We start from the raw sequence: 13,294 nt of genomic DNA, 5'->3' as shown, positions 1-13,294 counted from the left end.
TTTGGCTGTCTTTTTTTGGCCTTCCCCTTTTTTAACTTAGCGTGCATAACGTTAGTTGCATAACATCCGGGTACATTTCTGCACTTAACTCTGCTCTTGCATGGACAGCTTACTGTTTCATGTATTGTGTAATTATGTAGGGTTACCACCTGTCCCACTTTGCGAGGGACAGTCCCACTTTGGGCAGTTGTGTCCTGCAAAAAATGTGAGAAAAGTGGCAAATGCCCTGAGAGTTTAGGACAAAATTATTTTCTATATTTTATGTCATAGTTGCATAAAACAGTTATTCTGTATCTGAAACACCTAAATGTTATAAGAAACAGAATAAGGAACTAAAATGCTACAAGAATAGACTTTTATTCAGGCAAAAAACTGAAGTTCTGTCCTTTGTACTGACCGTGAGTATATTTTGCCCAGCAAAATCTGATGTTTGTAGCACAAATGTCCCACTTTGGGCATTTGGAAAGGTGGCAACCCTATCGTTACATCATTTGCATAGCTTACACATACAAATGGGGTATGTTGCAAATCCCAACATTGTCCGTGCAATGTTCGTGTTACTGACGGTCTTGCATGGCCCTGCAGGTGTTTGCTGAATAGCCTTGCAGTCACCTTTCCTTGCTGTACTCTCACTCAATCCATACACGCTGGAGGCTTCATGTATCATGGCCTAGGCTTTGCTGTGTGCTATGTCTGTTTGTGCTGTATGCATGGCTGTGGGTATGTCCCACTGTCATCACTGGTAAAGGTGACACCCTATAGGTACTTCCTGTAGACTGCTGTGTCATTTGACATATCAGCACATACCTGCAGATAAACTTCCTACTGCAGCGCTTTTCATACCTTCTGAGTTATCTTGCAGCTGATAATGCTGTTTCCTCAGACATGTATCTGTTTCAGATCATACCTATCAACCTCCTAGTGCAAAACATCTGTACAAAGCCTAACATGATGGGGGAACAGATAGGGGCAGATTCTACATATTGCTCTTACAAACATAGATAGTTGACAGTATTATAGGTTTTGCATTAGTATGACCTTTCTGAGGGATTTGGGGTCTGAAACACATATGTTTATCATTATTTAATGACGTCAGTTCTCAGGTATTTGGCAGACAGGTACAGATTGTGAGAGGAACACACCACACATATGAGGCATACTTCTGCACATTCGTACAGTTGCAAGGTATGTTTTTGATACTGGACATCAATTTCCTTATGCCAATACACACAATACATGATGCCATCACAGGCCAGTTACCATTACATTCCTATGGCAGGACACATCCACCCACTGGGTTATATTCCTCACACAGGCCAACAGGTGCTTATCCACACTAATTATTCTATCATGTACCTTATGTGTACGGCGGTATTTGCGCTTTCCGTCAGTGGCAGAGCTCACGTACGAGCATGGGGGACTGGACACTGTATCGGTGACACTGCATGACACCCTGAGGGACACATGTCTTTTGAGTCTATTAACCTTCCACATTGACTTTCACAGGCCATACGTTGTAATTCACATTTGTGGACAAACATGCTTATGACTTGTACATATTTTGTCATTTGTCCTGACGTCTTTCTTCTCACCTGTCCACCTAGTATCACTAGCTCTGTACATTTCATTAGGATGGGTTACCTTCATACCTCTCACCTGTACACATTATGGGTATATGCCCTGGGGTTTGACCTATGATTCTGTTACATTTGTCATGATAATGTGCCATTATGGTAGATTGCTGGCAAGCCATGACGGACTGTGCGGTTAGGTAATCATGACTGACATTTCTATTTCATCATTACTAACTCTCATAACATTCGTATTCCTGATTACGCAATTATTCTATCAACGGTCTGACTTTGTCTGAGGTATATTTCATATAGTCCCTATTTGTCTGTCGTGTACTATGCCTTAGTCCAGCTGTCTTATTCTGACATTCTGGCAGGTATGGTTACCATCTTGGTTGTACGCGTGTCCATCCATGATAATCGCCTACATGACACTGATATAGGTCCCTACGTCTTCCCCCAATGGTTTACACAATATCCAGTAGATGGGTTGCACCTTTTTGGAGAATGTAGGCGTGTGCTATACCCACATAGGTATATCGATCACTCCCATGGGGCGTACCTAATAGATCTGTGCCAACCAACACCTTGGCCCAATTCTGCATACCCATGATTCCCATACCTGACACACCTCCACAGTACCCATTAGACATGTTTAATGTGAGCGATAATAAAGTGTGAGGACACTTCCAAGCACTCCCACTCTGGATATCAGCTTGTCATACATTCAATCGACCCATGTGTTATTACCCTTGCACCTGCTACTGTTGCATGTACACCTATATTGTAGTTGCAGGTGTGACTTCTTTTGCATCAATGATGGTTGGCACTTCATACAGGATCAGTTTCTTGGGTCCTGCAAAGGACACCTATATTCATGTTTAACGTGTAGAACTTGCAGGCCCTGTCACACTGGTACTTTCCGGGCAATGGTTTGGAAACCATCGGTGTATTCTCCTTTCATGCATGTCTGTCTGTCTATCCATATTAGCTATACCGTGACCTATTTATGTACATGTGTTATATGTACAGGGACATATGTTTGTTGTGTATATATGTATTCATGTATCGTGTGTGTATAGATTTCTATATGTACATATATACATATGTCTGTACATTCCTCATCTCATAATTTGCTTTGGATTATGTCTGTGAATATATGTGTATATATATCTCCATATCATACCTTTCAACTGTACAGATTTCCGCTGCATGTACAGCTGTTTGCCTCTTATCTTCGGTCCATTTTTCATAACCTTGTGTCTATCTGGCATGTTAGTGGCATATCATTAAAGACTGACGTTGGTAAATAATGACAAACATTTCAGATTACGACTTCATACCCTTCAGAGAATCCATGCTAGTGACACACCTGTTATTCTATCCACTTTCTATGTTTGTTAGGGCAATATCTGGGGATTGTCCTTATTTGTACCAGTTGTTGTCATGGCTTTATCTGGTTTCGTACTTTACGGGTTTAACAGGTATGAGCCATGTACATAGAACATGGGGAAAACACCATTCATTTTCTATTCTGTGAGCAGATTACACACGCGCAGGCGCACTTGCATATCCTTATTGTGGGTTACATGTGTTTCATAGATAATTGTGCTTCCGTGAACTTTCATAATTCTGACCGTAACAATTACATATCTGTATTCCAGTTTACGGACTACTGCGAAACACATGTTCACCTTTACATATTTAAATGTGTGTACTGCACGAACGCTTTCATTACACTTTCAAGTTATATGTGCAGTGGTCGTAGGTCAACCGGGACTGCATTCACATTGGCCAGATACCGGAACCACTATTCTATTGGTGTTCTCCCTCATTGATATGCATACCCATAGTACTTAGCTACATCAACATACGCCTCACCGCTTCACCTACGACACAGGCATCCATTCTCCTGCTGGGAAGAAGGCGGTACTACATATTACACATTCCCTATTGCCTACTGCTGTGGACTCCAGCTGCATTGTTAATCACTCCGAGGATATGCAGAACACCAAGGCATATAGTCCAGCCACATACAGGTCTTTGATTGTTAGGCTGTTCATGTAGTGATCTGGGTTTAGGCTTGTCCACCTGGTGAACGGAACTTCCCTGGCCAAGGTCAAATGTCAGATGAAGCATATGGACAGGGATTATCTCCCTATTTTGAAGTTTTACCTGTGTTTATAGACACAGGTGTTTGGGCACCTGTCAGCAGCTTATTCTGTTGGCATTACATATTATGGGTGGGGTTGTTATAGTCCATACTCCACGGTGAGGGGTGTTCCCATTCAAATTTGACTATTACCTGTATACAGTCATACGGGGATTATTATTTTTTGGACTTGAAGTGACTAAAGGTATGCAGTTGTACATTACAGAAGTGTGAAGGGCTATTCCTGTAAATATGTACGGACCATACCTCTCAACTTGTTAGAGCACCGAACCTGCACAAAACCTACATGATGGGGGGACAATTAGGGACACATTTTAACGATTGCTCTTACAAGCTTAGAACATTGATAGAATGATAGGTTTTGCATTAGCATGACTTTTCTGCAGGTTGTGGAGTCTTATACTCAGGATATTTCTCATTATTTAGTGACGTCAATCCTCAGCTATTTACTACACTGGTGCAGATTGTCGGAGGCACACACCAACACTATGGGGCAAACCTGTGGTCATTCTTAGGGTTGCCACCTTTTCGACTGCCCAAAGTGGGACACGTTCTGTAGAGATGTCAGATTTTCCAGGACAAAACATACCTACAGCCGTGCATAGTACTGAACTTTAACCTTTTTTGTACATATAATAGCTTATTCTAGTAACATTTGAATTGCTTATCACATAACATATTGAGGATTCATATATAAAATAACCGTTTTATGCGACTATTAAAGTAAAGTAGGAAATAAACTCTCAGGACATTTGCTATGTCTTGATTTTTTTCACAGGACACAACTGCCTACAGAGGGATTGTTACTCGCAAAGTGGGACAGGTGGTGACCCTAGTCATTCTGCGAATATCTGGACAGTTGAGTGGTATGGCACGGACCTCTGTAATATGCTGTTGTGTTCTGGCATGGCAGTAGCTCAGCATTAAAGACTGCAGTCGGAACATGTGGGCAGACAGTTGGGTTTCAGACTTCATACTCCAGACATTAATGCCAATGTGCAAACTGTTATTCTATCAAATTCTATGTTTCTAAGAGATATGTTTACAGATTGTCCCTGATTTTGGACCTTTGTCTCACTTATATTCACGGCTCTGTCCAGATATCTTGCTCACACAGGTTGACAGTTATGGTCAGTCACGACTGCACACAGTCAGTGTCCCTCACACATGATCAGGGTTGACCTGTTTACGTAGTGTCTTCCTCGCCCTCATGCCATTTTTCCACTTTGCAAATGTGTGCATTATATTCTCCCTCCTATTCGTGTCTGGACACGTGCGTCACGGGAAGGTATTTTATCCTGGGTGGTAGGTTATGCATGCCCACTTAGGGCTGGACAGTGTCATGGACTTCCACTGCACATTCTGACTTGTGTCCAGATATCTACTGGATTGGACATCATGTCGTCATACCCATTCTACTATTTACACAAGTTGGTCATCCCGTGAGGGATATTCCAAAAATTGGTCAAAACCAAAACAAGTTAAATAATGAAGATTTTTGTGGCTGCACGAAAATGTGCAGGGGGTTTTACCTGCAGGAGATACATGGTTTGCAATCCTGACACTGCCTAGGATGACAATACCTACTACATATGTGTAGGGGTCACTGTGTGTAGCTGTTTTTGCAACAAACCAGTGGACCAAGTACGGCTGGATTTGGTGGATGTTCTGGTATGGTGGCAGGTTGTGTGTTGTGGAGGGTATGCTGGGTAGGCTATTATGCATCCAGGTGTGCTGCGTTTGTTATGGCCAGTTCCATCAGGACCCATCTGTGGGTATGTGACGGTGCCGTATCTATACATTTGTCTCGCATATTTCCATATTCATATGTTTGTGGGATTGTGTTCTACACTATGGCCTGTCTGCTTGTCTTGCAGCTGTTTCTACATGAGGTGGTGTTTCTTTCCACTTCACCCACTGCCCCCTCATACACCTCCAGTTCACCTTTTCTGCATACGACACAAGTATCGCCTTTGAGGAATTTACCATTAAACACACACCCCTCACACGCGAATTACTCACACCCCATAGAGCACTACTTTGGTTGTTGGCCCATGACACGGCCAGAGTTACACATTGACTACCCTACATGTGTCGGGTACCTTTATGGTTGTGTGGACTACCCTGCCATGTTTGCTTTCCACATGCTATACCTCACGCACATAGGTACACGCCCTTACTTCACTTTCATTACTTGGTTGGTGTATCTGGGTACTACCCGTTCAACTGTGTCACATACAAGTTCGGATTATACAGCTGACTTCCGGAGTTTGCCAGCCTGTTCTACTCATTGGTAGGATGGCACCTTTTCATATGTCCAAGCTATTCCTTACACATGTTCAACCGTTATGGGCATTGCCTCCCTACAGTCGACGGTTGTGTTTCCACCTTTTCAAATGGCCACAGTGTGACATAGGGTTACCACCTGTCCCACTTTGCGAGGGACAGTCCCTCTTTGGGCAGTTGTGTCCTGACATGTAATTGTCAACATGGCAAATGTCCTGAGATTTTAGGACAAACATATTTCTGATATTTTATGTGATAGTTGCATTAAACAGTTAATTCTGTATCTGAAATACCTGACTGTTATGAGAAACAGAATAAGCAACTAAAATGCTACAGGAATACGCTTTTCTGTAGGCAAAACAGTTATGTTCTGTCCTTTGTACTGGCCGTGGGTATGTGTCGGCCTGTACAGTCTGATGTCTGTACCACACATGTCCCACTTTGGCCATTTGTAAGGGTGGCAACCCTACTGTGACAGTTGCAGTGAACAAAGCATATTTTACAAGCCAACACATACCCACGGTCAGTTCGGCAGATAGAACTTACAATTCTTGCCTATATCTAAGCTTATTCTTGTAGCATTTTGGTATATTATTCTGTTTGTTATGACATTTATGTATTATACGTCCAGTGAAATATGTTTAATGCAACTATTGCATTACGTCTACGGAGGAATTATGTCCTATATTCTCTGGACATTTGCCTGTTTTACATGTTTGTGTCAGGACACATCTGCCCACAGAGGGACTGTCGCTCGCAAAGTGGGACAGGTGGCAATCTTGGTCGACGGTACGGATCATACTGTTCCTTTCAGCCTACATGTGTCCGTGTTGTTATGGCTTGTTTATATGCTCCTTCTGTTTCGTTTACATGCGTATGCTATTTCCTATCACATTTGGTATGTGAAATACGGACATACCTTTTGTATGTGACTATTACATGGCTTGTGGGATATGATTCAGACATATGGTCACTACCTATATCTACATTTCTCCTCGTGTATTTTGTTATGGACACATCTGCACAGCTATGTTCCCTCCCTCAAATTATGGGTCGACTGGTGACCCTCTCCGTTGAACTGGACGTACCTACTGGCGGCGCGCTAACATCTGATACGTTTCACTTCCACATGGTATAGCTAACTACACTACGTTGGACTACAGGCACACGGTTTTCCTGTCATTTCTTCATGGGTAGGGACCCATTATTCCCTACCGTGCATTTGTGTTTGAGTCTTCATTTTCTGTTTGCAGGGACTCTGCTTTGCATACATTTCAGTCTCCACGGACACTGATAGGTACGATTACTATTGCTGGTGGAATATAATATTCAGCAGTTTAGGTTGCTCCTCGAAAGCCGACATTGACACGCCTCCCTGCGCAACTTCGATACGCCCCTTGCACTCGCGCACGTTTCCTATGCACGTGGCTGTGGCAGCTGTGTGCCTTCATTAATATGCATATGGCGCGACTACTCCACATCTACGCCACACGGCCGGCGCAAGCCTTATGCCGGCCTTGCGCCGAGCTTCATGAATCCGGGGGAATTTTTTTCCTTAGTGAAGATTTTTGTTCAGGTTACTACTAGATAAACAAATGTGATAAAAGCTCTAAAATTTACATCAGAGCATCTAGAACACCATAGCTTATGGTGCCTACAAGCCCCCAGACCCCCATTTAATTATTTTTCCTCCATACTTATTAAAGTATAATCTTGGACAATTAGGATGTATTGAAAGGATGCAGTAAATGATGCAGAAAAAAAGCTGAACAGTAAGACAAAGCATTAAAAACAACAACACATCATTAATTTTGAAAGTATGGGGAAAACGGGTCTATATTGCAACATCAAACGCTTAAAACAGTGAACAATGTTACATCGACACATTTTCAGTGAAAGCTGAAAATGTCGAATCCAAAGAACAGCGATTTCTTTCCCTAGGAAAGAAATCGCTGTTCCAACCCCCGCAAAAAAAAAAAAAACACTTTACACACTTCCAAACACAAATGCACATATCCAATCCTAATTATACCTCCCAAAAACCAGTAAACAACTAAATACACATATGCACATAACCCAAACATACATTTAATGAAACAAAAACAGCAAACATTTTAAACCATATGCACTTAACTTAACCCGCACCCTAACCCTAAGGTCAGTAACTCTCGCACATTAACATAAAGAGCTTCAAACACATACACACTTACCTTAACCCTAACTCTACCCCACCAAAAACAAAAGTAAACAACTGAAAACACATACACATGTAACTCAACCATACATTTAGCATAAAATATAAAACAGTAAACACTTTCATACATATGCACTTACCTTAACCCGCAGCCTAACCCTAAGGTCAGTAACTGTTGCACAATCACGCTTGGGAGCTATACCGGACAAGGGACCACACTACACTTCAGAACACGGCAAAACAACAAAGTGGTCAAGCGACTTCTTTCCCAGGGAAAAATTTTCACTGAACAGCCGCTTCGCTGTTTTGCCTGTTTGCTCTACATGTGTCGACAAAAACGCATTCGACAAAATACGTTTTTGTTGTACTCATAGGAACCCGGGGAAAACAACATGGGAAACAAGAAAGGGCGATGTTGCATGTGCTAGGGGAACAGTAGGTGCCATTTTGCCTAAGGCTACCCCTGCAATTATTGTACATGGTATACAAAATTAGTGCCCCTGGGTATTGTTTGTATGTCTACCCTAAGGTAAAGGGTGTGTCTGTGTTATACAGAGACTATAGCTTATTTGTCAGGAAATGACAGCATGCAAAGTTGGCAGCTCTGGGCCTACTGCAATGATTTGCTGATTCTAATGTAATCTGGTTCTATCCCATGATATTACACAGACTTCTACCTTTCTGATGCACAGACACATATTGCTCCATGGAGATATATGTGGGCTGAGATTAACCATTCTTTAAGATGTACACTGTTAATTTCCAGACATAATTCCTACAAAATGAGTAAGTAAATAAGTTTGAAAAGATTTTAGGATATGATGCAGCTTAACTGTTTTCCCAGGCAACGTTAGCATTGAGCAAGTCCATATATCCTATGGCACAAGTACATGCCAGCTTCCAGATTGCATACCCTTTCTCCCACAGATATAGTCTGCTCCAACCTATATAAAGTACAAGCAAAAAAGTAGCTGGCCAGGCATTCTGGAAATAAATAAAAATTAAGCTTTCTACAGGTCTGATGTAGCTACAGCTGCAACTTGCCATCCTTGTCATCTAGCTTTCCATTCTAGGTATCAAAGCTAAGTAACGGTGAAGGGCCAGTTGGTTAGATTGGCATATACTAGAGAAGAACTGAGCTCTGTTTTTGAACAATTGTGATTTATATGAGAAGCTGGGACAGAAGCCTTGTGTGGTTTATAAGAGGGGTAAGAGACATAAAAACTGTTTGGAAAGTCCTGATAGTGGGATTGTTTAAAATGGGTCGATAAGACAGGGTACCTTCAAATGTGTTAATTGTAATCAGTGTTGCCACGTGTCAGTAGGTGAGAGTGTGGTGCCACACCAACTCATTAACACTAGAGGTCACTACATAATTTTAAAGGAGTTATATATTTGCTATTTGTCAGCAATGCCCTTGTTTTTACATTGGTAAAACAGACAGGAAGGTTATGGAACATATTTATGTGCATGTATAGGATATAACTAGGTGTTGGGTTAACAATGCTTTCTACAAGCACTTTGAGCAATATCTGATACACCAGTTTTTCTTTTTCTTCCTAGAAAAGGTTGAGAAAAATCTTGGGGGGGGGGGGGTAACATGGACTGAATAGTTATAAAAAAGAGTTATGGTGGCAATTGTTCCTAAATGCTAGCAATTACCCTGGCCTTAATGAAATGGTATCAATTTCCTGTTTATTACAGCTGAGATCTTATCAGATTTAGTATGGTTATCTACAGGTAGCAGAGTTTTATCTACAGTGTTTTTCTGCAATATTTTGGTAGTTATTGTAGTGATTTTTTCCCAATGTATTTAAATATGTATACATTTTATATTATGCAATTGTTGTTGGCTTGTTATGGGAGTTTTTTTACAGTCACATTATTCGTAGATTTATGATTTTTGATTATTTGGCTTGATAGTCGAATTTTGTCACATGATGTGGGTGAGGGTTTTTAAATTGTGATGTATTTTTCTGTTGTTAATATTGTTTTGATGAAGTCCCAATTGTAACTGGTCAAAAAACACTTTTTTCTTTTATTCTTTTATTAAAGTTTGACATGCTGAACTGTGGTGTCCTCAAGGCATTTGTCTTACTTTTTGTGTTGTTTTTTTGGCTTGTTGTTTGCTAAGTGGTATGGATTGTGGGAAGATAAGGCAGTAACATGGTATTGCCTTATGCAAGTAGAAGCACCAGCAGTGCTCATTGATCTTGCACGTGCCCTGTCTGTATTCGGAGAGATGGTTAAGGTATGTGGCAGTCTTAAAATTCCACAAAGCTTATGGATTGATTTAGTGTTTTGAAAAATAATTAATGGTTGAAAATGGGAAGATAGGAAAGTGGTGAAAAAGGGGAAGCAAGCAGAAAGTAGAACATTAGATAAGGTATTAGGAATGATCAGGAATGTGGTGGGAAAAGTTGGGTTATTTTATGGGTGTTAGGTGCCCTTTTCTATACATGTATATATCTATATATATATATATATATATATATAGAGAGAGAGAGAGAGAGAAAGAGAGGGGGGAAGGTAAGCTGAGGAAGGAAATAATGGAAGTAAGAGAAAGGTATGGGGGGTTGGGTAGGTATCAGGGGCAGACAAACAAACATAGAAGACATAAGAATGACAGGAGAGATGCTGACACACTGAGGGGTGGGAAAGAAAATGGAGAGGGAGGCATCAGACATACAGAGGAAAGACAAGAGTGATGGGGAGAATAGGGCAATAAACGGGGGCAGGCAGAGAAACAAAAAGGAGGGGAAGACTAGTATGGGGGATAGAATGTGGTACTCATCTGCACTTCCTACCAGTTGCGAGCCAGTGGGGGTTTATTCCTCACAGTGGTTTCCATTACCACTGAGCTTTGGCTCTGATGTTAATACCAGTGTGGTGCACTGATGCAACTCAATAACTCACCAGTGGACGGTGTCAGTCTGGCCATTTCTGGCATTTAGCTGTCTGTTAATAATGCCCCCGAGATTCAGTTACCTCTAGCTGTCACCAGAAGACATACATGTCACATCCATAGATGCTGCTTGTTGCAGGTGTTATTGTAGCAGCTTCCTGAGCAGGGCTGGTGGCAATGACTGCTGCTGGTGCTACCAGATGGTGGAGGTAACTGTGTCAGTTGTAGAACTGCTGCCTGTGGTATTGCTGGCAATAAGGATACAGCCACAGATGACGGAAAGTAAAGCTACTGATGCCAGATATACAGTGAAAATATGAAGGTAAAACATGTGAGTGTGACTACTGTACCTGTGCAGTAATGTAAAGATCATGAAACAGCTACCCCACTATAATAACAATATGACAAAAAACAACATATAAAGGGCCTATAACTTCAACTGCACTGACTTTTCATGCAGAGCTACATTAGGAGCCTGAGAGAAGCACGCACTAATGGGGTGTGTCACACAATAGCAGAATGAAAGATGCAACACTGTCCACCTTGTACAGGACTTAAACCTACGACCATCATCACCTGTAACCTCCATGATACTGTTTTAAATGCTGAGCTATATCAGGCATTTGAGAGAAACCTGTTGGGAAACAATTTTAGAATGAAACATACTTGCAGAATGAAAGAGGTAACAATACCTAACCTCTATTGGACTCCAGCCCACAGCCTTCATGACCTTTGTCCTCTAAGTCATTGCATTTATGTGTTGAACTGTATCAGGAATCTGAATTAAGCCTGTAGGGAAACACACGTTAATAGTGTGGGTCACATATGTGCTGAATGATGACTTGACAATAACCAACTCCTAGAAAACTTGGTTCCACAACACTTACCAGCTGCAACCTCAAAGAAGCTTCATTTAAATTCTGAACTTCATCTGCAGTGTAAGCAAGCCTGCACTGAAATGCACACACATACAGAATGTAAAGTCTTCTGGGAGGGGAGAACTAAATCCACTGCCAGCATTTAGCAGGACAGCAGTGTCTCAACATGTTCAGCTGCATGTATTAGTGCATGAAAGCTCCAATCAGTGGCATCTATGAGCAATATACTGCTTTTATTCAATTCTGAATATGCCATCTAAGTGCTAGTAGTGTAGTTAGCAATGCATATCATCTATCTCTCTTTATGCTGAACACTCCCTATATGGGCAGTTATATTTCTAAACATATCTGCTGCACTTGCAGTAGTCTATTAGCATGGGATATTGCATGGTAGGATATATCCATAGAAATGAGATAACTTACAATATAACATTCTTTTATTTATTTTACATTTGTTAACCGGGATTGTCCGACTGAACTGAAGAGCCCTTTTTCAGTGGAGGCCCACCCAGGGAGGAAAAGCTCCAACATATTATACAGTTTTCATTATAAATTAGCATTAAACAGCAATGTTACAGGATTATTACAAGGCATTAAGTAGCAATACAATGTTATACAGTGTCAGTAATCAGGAGTATAGCAAAACTATTTCAAGATGTATAAAAAGAAATATGTCATTAAGATGAGTATAGTTTTTGGGGTAAGTGGTTACAAAAACCCAGTTTTCTCATGATGTAGTTGCATGAAGACAAGACAATTACAATAGAATGTTTCTCTGAGGCAATTTGCTTAATAGATTTTAGAAGACAGTAGAAAGAGTAGTCAAGAAAGATTAGAGAGAGCTAGTGAGAAGAGTGAGTTAAGGGCAGAAAGTAGATTAAGGTGTGAGAAGTAGGGGTGTTAAGGAGGGAGAGTGCAGTGGCAGCACCAGTGACTTTTAAAGTGCTCTTTGGTGGCTGTCTTAAATTGTTTAGGATGTGTAAGGGTCCTGATTTCTAGTGGGAGTCTATTCCAGGCAATAGTGGGGTGATAGCTGTACATGTTGCATTCAAATTTAGACTTGGATTTGTAGATTTGTAGTAGGTCTTGGTTAGAGCTTCGGAGAGGTCTGGAGGGAGAATAATGGGAGATGAGAGGGGATAGTCCTGGACAGTAGGAAGGCTGGTACAGGATAGGATGGATGATCTGGAGCTGAGAGAGAAAAATGCTGGTAGGGTAATTCAAGCCAGTTTAGGTGTTTAAGAGAGAGACAGTGATGGGATTTGTAGGTTTGTTGGGCAGCAAATC

The sequence above is a fragment of the Protopterus annectens genome, chromosome 3.part1 (assembly GCF_019279795.1).
Source record: "Protopterus annectens isolate FY-2018-M chromosome 3.part1, PAN1.0, whole genome shotgun sequence".
Classification (NCBI taxonomy): Eukaryota; Metazoa; Chordata; order Ceratodontiformes; family Protopteridae; genus Protopterus; species Protopterus annectens.
Note: the sequence above shows the minus strand (reverse complement) of the source record.